Source organism: Puma concolor, chromosome A1 (genome assembly GCF_028749965.1).
Source record: "Puma concolor isolate L17-30 chromosome A1, mPumCon1.1.hap2, whole genome shotgun sequence".
NCBI classification, from domain to species: Eukaryota; Metazoa; Chordata; class Mammalia; order Carnivora; family Felidae; genus Puma; species Puma concolor.
Window position 1 is genome coordinate 225,683,177 of NC_141667.1, and position 12,791 is coordinate 225,695,967.

A 12,791-nucleotide genomic window follows, 5' to 3' on the forward strand; every position below is an offset into this window, starting at 1 on the left:
TTGCTTATCTTTTACTCTTTGTGATAAGTGTTTGCCCTCTCAAAGAGTAAAAACTTTCCATTGTTTAGCATTATGCATTTTAAGGGCAAGGATGATTAGTTACTTCATTTTGGTATCTACAATGTTTAATATTTACTGTGGTTAATAATACATGTCAGAGGAAGGAAAGAAGGAAGGAAGGAAGGAAGGAAGGAAGGAAGGAAGGAAGGAAGGAAAGAGGAAGGAAGGAAGGGAGAAGGAGAGAAGGAAGAAGGAAAGAGACATAGGTTATGAAATTTTTAATAAAAAAGGAATGAGAGTTGAGTGCCATTCCCATTCTAACTTATCATGCAAAACACGTAAGGTAGTATTTTTAAAATCCTAAATTCTACTTCAAATCCATCAAAATAGTGTCTCCAACAAATGAAGATTGGAAAACTTAATATTTAAAAGTCTCTCCGGGTGATTCTGATACCAGATATTTTGGGAACCAGCACTGTTTTAATCAATGCTGACATCATTGTCTTAAGCATATACATACATCACCTAAAACAGTTGTTGATTCAACAAGAAAGACCTTCTTTCTGGGCTCCAGGGATGAACAAGGCAAAGCCCCAGATGTCAAGGAGTTACATTTTGTTGAGGGGGTATTTAAAATAAGGTAGTTGGAAAAGGCCATTTTGAGATGACATTTAAGTATATACTCGAATGAAATTACTAAATCATCCATCAATCAATATAATTAACAATGTCCTAATTCTTGTAGGGTAAAATGGCTTGCATGAAAGAGTTTTACAAAACATGTTCTTTTGAGGATATAGTTTTGCTGTCATGATATGTTTTTGAAAACTGCATGAACCATTTTATTCTACCAGAAGAGATTTGATTTATTTCAGATAAACATGTATTCAGTGACAAGGCCACTTCTAAAGCAAAGATTATTTTTAAAAGCCTATCAAAAAATGAAAACTACAAGTCCCTAGACTTTCAACTATGTTTCTATGACTAAAATGATAAAACAAAAATAGCTCAAGCTCTAAAATTATATTGTATGAAATTATGGATGCACAAGAATCAGTTTTCTCTGAGCTTTGATAATTACATTTTAGAGTACTGACATGCTGTAATTATAATATTAAAATGCTAAGATAATCAAATGCTCAAAAGGGGTATTCTGAGCTTCTAAAAGATTTTGTAAATGTCATTAAAATTTCTACTGTATTTCAATTACATCACAGGAAGACTATTATTATGTGTATGTTTCAGTTCACATCTAACTGGCAATCTTTTTGACACAGATAAAATTATTGCTTTTGTACCTATTTAATAACACTGATTAAAAAAACTTTTTACTCTCTGCAGTGCACTTAATTTTTCCTGGCAGCAGAAACAAACAAAACAACATCCTTTACTTTCACTATTTCTTCTTTCCTCCCGTTTCAAGAGTTATCTCCCCTCTTTTCCAAAGCCAATCAAATCCTCCTGCTTTGTTCATATCCTTCCCCTCTCCTACATTCTCCGAGATACCACTCCATTAAGTGCCTCTTTCTCTTGCAGTTTTGGCTTCTTTTAAATTGGATATCTTCTAATACATAGTATCTTGGAGCACCTGAGTGACTCAGTCAGTTAAGCATCCAACTCTTGATTTTGGCTCAGGTAAGGATCTCACAGTCGGTGAGTTCGAGCCCCACCGAGAGCTCTGTGCTGATAGTGCAGAGCCTGCTTGGGATTCTCTCTTTCCCTCTTTCTCTGTTCCTTCCCCACTTGTGCTCTCTCTCGTTCTCTCTCAAAATAAATAAAGAAAGAAAAACTTAATAAAGTGCATAGTAGCTCCATATTAAAATTATAAGTAAATTAAGAATATGACATTGTTAAGGATCCTGCAGCTGTTAGAATTATCATCACCTCTCTGTTCATCATGTCATCAAGTTTTTTGGAAAGACCGACTGCATCCTGTGCTCAGTATTGTGTGTCTCTCATTCTCTCTTCAGTCTTGTTTCTATCCCCTTTACTCCACCAAATGATTGTCTTATAGGTCACCAGTGCCCTGAGCCACTAGGAACCCATGGGTCTTGTCTACGTTTTGACCTTAATAACACCTTGTTCTTCAAATTTCCTTCCCTAAGGTAGCAAATACATTCCTTGCTTCGTTTCCCACCCCTCTGCTCCATCTTGATCTTTACTGTTCTCTCTTCGTCAATCATAAATTCCTTTTCTTCATCCATTTTAATATAGCTTTCCCCAATGTTCTAGTATCAGCTTCTCTGCACTCTCTTATTGATTGATTCCATTTACTACTTTCATTAATTCAGATTTAAAGTGCTCATTACTATTATTAAAGTTTTATCACTATCATTTAATGATACATATGTTTCTTGCCCTCAGGGATAGCTAAGTAAGTATGGACATGGGAGTTAGAACAGACAGGGATATAGCTTATGGTTTGCGATGCTGTGCCATAAGTGTATTACTGTCTTCGAGGAAAAATGTAATGATGGTACCAAGGGAGAAATGGCGAAAGATCCTTCTGTCAATGAGACTTGCCAAATGAGGTCATTGTTGATCTGGACCATGAAGAAAAAATACAGCACTTGTCAAGATAGATGAAGAAAAAGTGATCATTCCTGGCAGAAGGAATAATGTATATGAAAATTTAAACTATGAATTCTGTGATAATAATATTTCACTTTACTTTTCTAGTCATATTTCTTCCCTAGTCTTCCCAGTTGCCTTTCTGCAATCTGATAGACGTCTCCAACAAGACAGCTAGGCAGGTTTTCAAAATGAACACTTTCTCTGCCCTCTCTCCTACCTTCTTCTCTACATCTGCTTTCAGTTACTGACAAGCTCGGTCTCTCAATCATCTAGTAATTTTTGGACATAGCTTGAACTCCATCTCACCCTCTCTCTACAATGAGTTATCCATTATTATGAAATTTTAATCTTCATGTTTTGTCCATCTATTCATTCCTTTCCTTTCCTTTCAAACTACATCTTTCTGTTCACTTGTTCATTTACTTAGAGAGTACTTACAGAATGTCTTCTTTGGTACTCCTAAGGTAGCTTTCTAGAATTACAGTGATGAACCAACCGAGAAAATTGCCTGCTGTCATGACTTTTCATTTCATAATAATAAAGGGAAGAAATACAGGTATGGGTACATGCTGGGCAGAAATATCACTTCTTAAGCACAGTTTTCTTAGATAGGTTGACCAGAGAAAGCAAAATGACAAGAACAGAAGGAGGAACACCATGGAAGTTGATTCATGACATGTAGGCTAGTAAGCATCTTTAAGTATGTATCTATGTGTGCCTAGCAGCACTGTACAAGGCTCTGAGCATGCCATTGTGAGAAGGATACATAAAGAAATCATGGCGCTATCACAAATAAATGGTGACTATATTGTTTCTCCCCGTTATTCCTCTTTGATATTCTCCCACCCGTGTCAACTTTCTTTCCCAAGAAAGAAGTCTTGATGTTTAGCAGATGCTGAAAATGTAGAAGAAATTTACACACTCACTTTAAACAGTAGAGGATTTGATAAATATATAGTTCCTTTGATTATCTATGGATAAAATGCAAGATGAAAATACGTCATTGTTAGATGGGAACATTAATGTCATAGACGTTCATTACTTTTTTTCAACCAAAGAATCAAAGTCCCAGAAGACAGTCTAGTTTGCAAAATGCTGAGAAAATATTTCATTACATGAATTCTGACAAGTGATCCCACAAAAATAGCATTGACCATAAACTTTACAAAAAGTTTTTTGGAAAACAAAGTACATTTTATGAAAATTTATATAAAGAAAATAAACCCCTTCTCCATATGTGAAATCTTGGATAATTCCTTCCCACGTCAATTTCTTCCTCTCTCCATACTAGTCCACCCATTTTGTAATGCAGAGCAGAACCATTCAGAGAAAAGATGGAGAGAGCGAATGTGTGGCATTCCTCTTAACTTTAGACCTCATTTTTTCTTTAAAGCTGTATCCAGTGTTCTTCTTCTTCTTCTTCTTTCTTATTATTTTAGAGTCTTGGCATTTGGGACCTAGACAACTAATCTGAATAAGTTCTACAGACAAAGGAATTTCTGACACCTTGACAACAAATATGGGGGGTTTGAGCCACTAGTTTTCTTGAATATTAATTGTCCATGTGCAAGACAAATGTCAAACTTACATACATTTCATGCAAAGATTGTGGTAAAAGAGCTGAACTCTATGGAATCATACTGTAATCATAAAAAAAAAGCCTTTAAAACATTCATAAGGAAATGCAAGTTATTTTTGAAAGGTATGGGTAAAATACACAAAATGTTGAGGCCTTTAAGAGGATTTAAGGAGTGAAATGACAGGAGGTCAGACTCAGTCAGGTGTGGAATATCCAAGAGCTTTTTTTTTTTTTTTTTTTTCCAACTTTTTAAATTTATTTTTGGGACAGAGAGAGACAGAGCATGAACGGGGGAGGGGCAGGGAGAGAGGGAGACACAGAATCGGAAACAGGCTCCAGGCTCCGAGCCATCAGCCCAGAGCCTGACGCGGGGCTCGAACTCATGGACCGCGAGATCGTGACCTCGCTGAAGTCGGACGCTTAACCGACTGCGCTACCCAGGCGCCCCTATCCAAGAGCTTTAAAGTGTCTGCTTTAAGAAAAGAACAAATACAACTCATCCCAATTCCATTTGAGCATCCTCCTTTTAAAGTTGCCCCAGCAGAGAGCCACTTTTTATCTGGCCAGGAGCCTGAAGAAAATCGTCAGGGTCTGCTAGGAGGCTTGCACCTCAGGGCCCACTGTGCTTCCCTTGTCCTCCAGACTGTTACCCCCTGTGTCCACACCTGAAGAAGGAGGGGCACCTTTGACACTTTGCTATAGATATATAGATATAAATATATAGATATTATAATTCCTATAATATCTAGCTGATGCCCTTACACATGAGGTTAAGAAGCCCAGCCCAAGTGTGTTTCAGAACCACTCTTACCCGACGATCCCAGTTCCCATCTGTCTGGAGCGGATAACAAATATTCTTATCTGGACATCTGAGAGGGCAGAATCCATAGTGGCCAAATAAACAACCATACGTTTTAATCCAGAATTGAAATGGTCACTAGAGATTACTTGGGCCAAGTCCTTATTTTGTAAATGAGACAACGGAGGCCTAAAGTAGTAAATGATTCATTCTATACCACACAGTCAGTAAATCACATTTTAGAATTCGACCCTTTAGAGCCTGTTCCACTGCATCACACTGTCTGCCACATTTTTCCTGTAAACAAACTATCAGAGCAGATTCATTTCTGAAATAAAACCCTTCCGCTGGCAACATTTTAAGGAACGTGAAAACATTTCAATAATACAACACCACTAAAGCCCTCTGTATTATCGCCTTATTTACACAAGAGCAGTGGCCAATAAAGAACAATCCCTTGCTGCTGTACTTTATTTGTAACTCGACTAGAACATTTATCACGCTGTATGTAATAATCTTTCTATTTTCCCACACTTGGCTGCTAGTTTAGCAAAGGCGGGTCTTATTAATTCATAAATCCTTAATGCCTAACACAACAGCAGGTGCATATGTGACATTCATACATGTGTGGTGCATAAATGAATGGATGGTTACCTATACGAAGGCATGAAAAGTCTGAGAAACAAAAGTGTGTATGGCGATAGACCCATGTTACGAGGAGCAGTCAAAGCTAGTCTTACGTACTTGCATTTGATGCACCGAGATACAGTCAATGAGGTTTTGAAATAATGAGGAGACTTGAAGAAAGCAGTGCTTGAGAACAAATCTGGCAGTCGTTTGCAAAGTAGTTGAGAAGATGTCGTGTCAGGAAGGCTACGCGGCTCAAACTCTTCTAGAATACATCCAGTCTGGAGAGGGGGATTAGAAAGATACAAAATAATCAGGTCTAAAAACGCTGTGGTTGCACAGTACGTGAAAATGTCAAAGTACTAAGAACCATTTTTTGACTCACATCTTTCAAAACACAACTCAGAAATCACTTCCTCACAGAAGCAATCTGTGGTCTCAGGCAGCGTGTCTCCACTGGTATCCCAGAAATCAGTTCCAGCTATGCCTAGCACCTCAGCCTTCAGATCACCGGAACAGCCAAGGGGAGACAGACACCTATGACCAGTTAAGGGTCATAGGTCTGCAAGGAGCCTTGGCCATTTACTCTTATGCGCTATACAAATAACCTCATTTCTATGAGCACATGACATGAAAAATTTCAAAAGCACTATTATTTTCCACTATGTTGTCTTTTAACTTCTGATGTAATTAATTATTTGACAAGTGCCACTTTAGGCAAGGGATGAAATGGATTTGAAAAGATTACCTCTGCCTGTAATTCCAATAAACTTCAGTCTTCGGTGGCTCAAGTTCTTACAGTCAGAATTAGATACAACTTGATGCTCGAGAAAGCCAAACCAGCCTCCTTGGCTGTTCGAACACTTCATCGGAATTTGTCTGCCCTGAGAATCTGTTTTTTTTTTTTTTTTTTCCCTTTTCAGTTATGGAATTTACATATAAAATGATGCTTTGAAATATAAGAGGGTATATTATAATGTTTGCTCATTACTTCCTTATGTTGTGGCTTTGTAAATTTTAGAACAGTTTTAGAACAGTATTTAGTATTACATATAAAAACTTCATAAATAAACATACATATACAAAAATAGAGAGGTCCTGAAAAGTTTTTACTGCTGAAATATGCAATCAAGATTTTGAGGACTGTTGACTGGCATTCTTTCTCCCGTAGATACTGTGTGAGTTTTCCCAAGGAGTTCCCTGGAGATAAAAGATAAAACTGACCAGAAATGGCTCAGATGGAAGCAGATACAATTTGTATTTTGCTTTTTTAATCCAGTGAGTTCACATCTGCAAATGACTACTCTCATTTACCAAAGATAATACTTTCACCCAATGATATGCATTTACTGTCTATACTAATACTATGTACCCTCATTTATTGAATACACAATTTTTACCACGTACAGATATTGCATCGTTAATTTGGGAGTGTCTATTTCATTTGGACCCTTGATGTTTCCAGCTTGCTTTTAAATCTCCAATTTTTTTTTTCTCATTGGTGCCAGAGACGTTATGACTGCAATTTCCTCTTTTTGTGCTGTCTTATTATTTGCTATATAATTTTCTAACTTTTTTCAGCACTAACCATATAGAAGAAACTGCTGAGTGCTTTCCATCCAACGTCTCACTCAGTTCTCCCACCGCACATGGCGTACTATAACGTGCTGTTGCTTATCCACATTTTACAGAGAAAGGGAACTGAGGCTGGAGAGGTTTCCTGATCGCCCAGAGTCACACAATTAGCAAGTGGCACAGTAGAGAAAAAAACAAAGTCTTTGTTTGAACTATACACATATTTGACTATAAAACCCTTGGGTTTTTTTGTTAAAAATTTTTTTTAACTTTTATTTATTTTTGAGACAGAGAGAGAGACAGAGCATGAACAGGGGAGGAGCAGAGAGAGAGGGAAACACAGAATCCGAAACAGGCTCCAGGCTCTGAGCGGTCAACACAGAGCCCGACGCGGGGCTCGAACTCACGGACCTTGAGATCATGACCTTTGCCGAAGTCGGCCGCCCAACCGACTGAGCCACCCAGGCCCTCTATAAAACCCTTGTTTGAATGGTATAAATATTACTGTGAACCACCTTAATTCTCCTAGAAGCGTTGAGAATTTAATATAGTGGGTGATGGAAATCCCAAAAAAGAAAATGTTGGGACGTTTTGCCGAATTAGGAGACAGGTAGCTTGTATTGGGTTAAAGACAAAGAGAGAGAGGGGGGTGCCTGGGTGGCGCAGTCGGTTAAGCGTCCGACTTCAGCCAGGTCACGATCTCGCGGTCCGTGAGTTCGAGCCCCGCATCAGGCTCTGGGCTGATGGCTCAGAGCCTGGAGCCTGTTTCCGATTCTGTGTCTCCCTCTCTCTCTGCCCCTCCCCCGTTCATGCTCTGTCTCTCTCTGTCCCAAAAATAAATAAACGTTGAAGAAAAAAAAAATAATTTTAAAAAAGACAAAGAGAGATTGCTCAATCAAGGCCTGTGGCGCAACATGGACAAATAATCGGAAGGCCGAAGGGGAACCAATACTAGTAATTGCTAGTTGTAAAGCACACAGACAAATTGCAAAAAACATTCATGATAATATTTCACAAGTTGTTTTGCTTTTTAGCAACTATTAACACTAGCCCATCTTCTGGAATATTTTGGGATTGATGTGACTTCATTAATCCATTAGTATGGATAATGTTCCCTGAGCTTATAGCACGTGCCATGACTGTGCTAAAAGATGTAGCCTTGGCTGGGCGCTTGGGTGGCTCAGTCTGTTAAGCGTCCAACTTTGACTCGGGCCATGATCTCACAGTTCTTGAATTAGAGCCCCACGTTGGGCTCTGTGCTGATATCTCAGAGCCTGGAGTCTGCTTCAGATTCTGTTTCTTCCTCTCTCTCTGCTACTTCCCTGCTCATGCTCTGTCTCTGTCTTTCAAAATATAAATAAATGTTAAAAAAAAAAAAAAGATGCAGCCTTGGTGTAAACAATGTAAGTATATTACAAAATGCAGTGAGGAAAATGTTGTGAGGATTAGATTTATGTGGACTTGATATATGAGCAAGGAATAGAAATGGAGGCTATTTATGATCATGTATGACCACGTAAACATTGGAAGATGTACACTTGAGCAGAATATTCACTCAATAAAATAAAACTTGATTTTACTTCCTTCTCAATACCGCAGAAAAACAGCAGTCTTCCCAGTTCTCAGTAATCATTGAAATGTTAACTAGAGAGTACAAGACTATATACTTTAATTTTTTTAAATGTGAATGGGGAAAGAGGTCACGAATGGACCAAGATTGAGATGAATTTCAGGAAGACAGAAGGCTACTGTGGTATGATTTATACATTATAGTAGTGGCGAAAGTAACAATCATAACATGGAGAGAAGTCATGAGTGGAGATTGGAGCCATGTTTTGTAGTCTGGCGCTTAGATTCAACAAGTATGAAGAGCCAAGGTTGGGAGTAAGGCAGAAATGGGAACTGATTGAATGAATTATCTTTCACAACCTTTAAACATTCCCCAAACCAACAAATATACCATGTACAATATATAAATTTTTATTTTTGGTCTAAAGTTAAGAAATTCTCTTCAGAACCACAGTGACCTTTTGGAATTGGATAAAACTTTCAGAGTACGTTTTGGTACCTCAGGATAGGATGTCCCCTCCCCCCCTTCTGGCTCTGGTGGTGGTACAGAAGTACTGTCTGCTGGATGTTCTTTCCTGCCGTCATGCTTAGAGCTTGTAATATATGTTCTCAATTCGGGGCAGAAGAAGCCAGGAATTCTGGGCCAGGGTCATGGGGGGTGCAGAGAGGGTAGGGAGAGAACGCAGCCATGGAATCCACATTTCAGTGTTTCCAAAGATGTGAGATAAATCTTCAACATGAACAAACATGACTAAGAGCTAGTCAATCAAAACATATGACCCTATAACAAAGAATAATAATTTCAGAAGAAAATAAAACTTTAAGAAAATCTTAATTAGTCTCTTATGACAGATTCAAGATCTTGCACTAACATAAAAACAACTTACATTGAAAAAGGAGAAATGTAGGGACTTTATGGAACTGAATTTAGAACTTTTTAAGAAAATGGTTTACAAAAGAAACATAATTTGAGAAAAAAACAATAAAAGTCAAAAGGCACCAGTCCAGGAGGGCCAGCACCTCTCTGTTAGTAGTTCCTGAGGAAGGGGAGAAAGAAATTATGGGGAACTTCACGGTAGACCAAAATTTCCCAAAGCTAATAAAAATGACTCTTTAGATTAAAAGGAATCATGAAATTAAATTAAGTTAAATTAAATTAAATTATTAAATTAAAAAAACAGTCCATGCATGCTGTTACTGATGAAATTTCAAAATACGACAGATATTGTCATTTATTTACCCAATAGTCTGTTCCTTTTTACTCAGAGGAATCTGAATTATTGAGAAAATTACATAAGGCAAGGTCCATACTCTCCCAATGACAGGAGACAAGCACACACTGTCTACTTGATCAGTGACTGAGTAAAGATGCTTGCCAATTGTGGCCAATGAACTGAAGGGGGGGAAGGTGGCTAAGGGGGATTTTGAGAAAGGGAATGTCTTTCTGGTTAAGAGAAAGAGAGAGACAGGAGGAGAAGGAGAGAGAGGAAGACTAAGAAATGGAAGAAGATGACAGAAAAAAAAAAGAGAAGGAGCAGGAAGAGGAAAAAGAGGAGGAGGAGAAGTTCATGCTTTCTTGTGTTGTCAGGAGGTCATGATGCTTAAGGTTGCTGTAGTGATCTGACAACCGTAAGGTTAGACCTAGAGGTCTCAGAAACACTGGCTGAGAACCTTCAAATCAGAAGCTCCTGTCTTCATATTTTGTTTTACGTGAAAAATACAAACACCTTTTTATGTGAATTTAACCCCAAAATAACCTAAATGAACAAGTTCAACCAAGGCTTATGAGAAGCTCCAAAAGTTTTGGGAGTGTATCTCCCAAAGGATTTAGAGTGAGACAGACATGAAGCTTCTTTTCAGGATCACTGGATACTCAATGACAGTAAAATAACATCCCCAAAGCTTTGAGCTACATGGCTGTGAAACTGAGGATCTATAGCTTTGCTAAACCATTAAGTGTGAAGGTATTCAAACTTTTTTATCTCCTACATCATTCTTGACATAATTACATGAGAACATATATTGGCAAAATGAAAAAGAAATCTAACGCGTGAAGATGCCAAATCCAAAATGATTGGGGAGGGGCATGAAAGAGACAGGGGAAACAAAATCCCTATATGACAGCTACATGACAGTCATGAAAAGCAGTCTGCACAAAACTGACATTTTCAGAGGAGCTGCATGATCCTAGCGGTGTAATAAAAACAAAAACAAAAACAAAACAAAACAAAAAACATGTATTTCTTCTTTCATGAGATTAAAATAAGACATTAGAAATTCCAGGAATAACAAAAATATACCAAAAAAATCCTGATCCAAGTAAGAAGCAATGTGGCATGATTTCTACTGAGTAATGAAGTTGAAGAAAATGGATATCATTCAACCTTGGTGCTTTTAAGATTCTCCTTTGGATGACACAGAAGCTATTACCTGGCTCTTCAGTGGATTCTGTGGTATGATATTTTCGAAATTGTCTTTTTTGGTTTCCATTTTTCGGAATAAGCCTACAGAGTCCATGGTTTCCCAAACTTTGAGCTACTAACATTTGGGCCCAATAATTCTTTGCTGTGGTGGACAGTCCTGTTCATGGTCAGATATTTAGCAGCATCCCTGGCCTCTACCCAATGGATGCCCTTGGGACACCATTCACATGTCTCATTCATTGCCAAATGTCCCTTCACAAGGGAGATGGCAAATATGCTCCTGGTTGTGAAAGTACTTTTTAAAAACCTAAAAAAACTATATAAATGTTATAAACTTTGAGTTCATGACATTGGGAGTACAGGTGTGAAAAGTTGAGCGATGGTGTGTCGAGAAAGAAGAGGTAGATGGAAGTAGAAAATCATTTCTTCTCTCCCACCCCCACCCCCACCCCCACTGAGTGACGAGATGCCACCCTGACACAAACCTACTGAAGATTCACTCACTTCTCTGGGTGAAGCTTCTAGAGCGTGCCGGTCCACAGGCGAAGCCCGGCAGACCGCAGGCTGACCGGCAGGGATTAGGATGGACCACATTTCTTCTTTTACAGGAGGAAGTTGAGATACTATCTAAAGTTCTTAAATCACATTAAGTATTCAGGTTATTTAAAAATTTATACATAATAATCAAGAGACTATGCATATTTATTTTTCTAAGCTTATTTATTTATTTTGAGAGAGAGAGCACAGGAGAGGGGCAGAGAGAGAGGGAGAGAGATTATCGCAAGCAGGTTCTGTGCATCCTGAGGCAGGGCTCAATCCCCTGAACGGCGAGATCATGACCTGAGTCAAAATCAAAAGTTGAATGCTTAACCGACTGAGCCACCCAGGCGCCCCAAGATTATGTACATTTAAATTTTTTTTTTTTTAACGTTTATTTATTTTTGAGACAGAGAGAGAGCATGAACGGGGGAGGGGCAGAGAGAGAGAGGGAGACACAGAATCGGAAGCAGGCTCCAGGCTCTGAGCCATCAGCCCAGAGCCTGACGCGGGGCTCGAACTCACGGACTGTGAGATCGTGACCTGAGCCGAAGTTGGACGCTTAGCCAACTGAGCCACCCAGGGGCCCCAAGATTATGTACATTTTAAAAAGACATTGGGAGAAGAGATGCCTGTAAGGGATCATGTGAATATTTTTCACAGTAAATAATAAAGACAGCTAAAGAATTATAAATCAAGAATTAGTGGTTTAAATACATTACTTGGGGCTATTGGGTTTACAGTCAAGAGTACTAAAATAGAAATAGTCAAAGAAGTTTTCTCTAAGGGAGAAAAGCTGTAACTTTGCATTTTAGCTCTATGTTTGTGTTCACATGTTACTTGATTATAATTTGAAATATCTCTTAAACAATGGATTTCATTTACCTTTAAGTCTGTCTCAGTAGTTACCTTATTTAAATGCCCGTTGGGGTCATTACGTTTGTACTGCGAAGAGAGTTCTAATAGCAATGAAAAAAGAGTACTTTAGTCAATCTATAACAATTTTTCCTTTCCAAACAACTTGGCCCGATTTTTGTAACCTTGGGTACTGAATGAATACTTATTAAACGTTGCAGTTGAATTTGTTGCGTTTAATGGGAGACCCCTT

At 38.4% G+C, this 12,791-nt stretch overlaps 1 non-coding gene across 1 annotated transcript; it reads right to left on the reverse strand.

Moving 5' to 3' along the window:
* Positions 1 to 11,602: 11,602 nt before the first annotated feature.
* On the reverse strand, positions 11,603 to 11,737 carry LOC147584817 (small nucleolar RNA SNORA52). The gene has a single exon (XR_015241542.1). It is a non-coding gene; the product is annotated as a small nucleolar RNA SNORA52 (small nucleolar RNA).
* Positions 11,738 to 12,791: the final 1,054 nt, after the last annotated feature.